Below are 1,028 nucleotides of genomic sequence, written 5' to 3'. Positions count from 1 at the left end.
GTTCATAACCCTTTAACGACACACCTTTATCTGCACGGAGGGATGTAGTCAGTGAATATGAGAATAAACGAACATGTTGGATGAATTGCCTGCTTTTGCAGCCACTTTGCGTCCAAATTTTTTGCAAATTGTATCCGTCCTCAAGGACAACCCCCTGTTCGTTTTGTTTTAATATCCAAAGTATTTTTTTTTTCGGCGAGGGATGGAGATTAGATATAGTCTCTGTCTCTTGTCATTTTCTCCGCTGCACGTGTGTGCAAGCAGCCAAGTGAATGCAGAGTGAAGCTGCCGAGTGGCGATAAATTGCATATGCGGGCGGGGATGATAGTTTTTTTTCGTTTTTTTTTTTTTTAACCGTAGATATGCAAATGTTTACGGTATGATAACCGTGGATGTTCAAACTGTGATAAACCATCATACCGGTATATCGTATAATATAATTCTATAGATTGTCTTATTTGCGAGTATGTTAATGCTAACAAGTTTTGCTAACTTCAGGTTCCTCCCTTTTACAGGTATCACTCACACACACAGTATGTGGATCTGATGAGATCTGTGTTGATGAGCTTTCCATTTCTAAGGGAGAAATATGGCTCTGGATTTGTATGTATCACATTATAAAATGTGAATTTGTTATTGAGTTCCTAATTTTCATTTCCATTTTTTGGCATTTCAGTATTATTGAGAGTTGAACAACAGATTGCTGTTAAAGGGATAGTTCACCCAAAAATAAAAAATGTCATTAATTACTTGCTCTCATGTCGTTCCAAATCTGTAGGACCTTCATTCATTTTCGGAACACAAATTAAGATATTTTTGATGAAATCCAAGAGCTTTCTGACCCTCCATGGACAGCAAGGGTACTACCGTAAACAATGTGCAGCGCATGCGTCTCAATACTCTCCATAATTGTGCTAGGGTGACGCAAAAGATAAGAATTGTTTTTTTTTCTTCTTTGTGCACAAAAAATATTCTAGTAGCTTCGTAAAATTATGGTTGAACCCCTGATGTCACATGGATTATTTTAC

The sequence above is a fragment of the Sinocyclocheilus rhinocerous genome, unplaced genomic scaffold (assembly GCF_001515625.1).
Source record: "Sinocyclocheilus rhinocerous isolate Xijiao unplaced genomic scaffold, SAMN03320098_v1.1 scaffold8748, whole genome shotgun sequence".
NCBI classification, from domain to species: Eukaryota; Metazoa; Chordata; class Actinopteri; order Cypriniformes; family Cyprinidae; genus Sinocyclocheilus; species Sinocyclocheilus rhinocerous.
Note: the sequence above shows the minus strand (reverse complement) of the source record.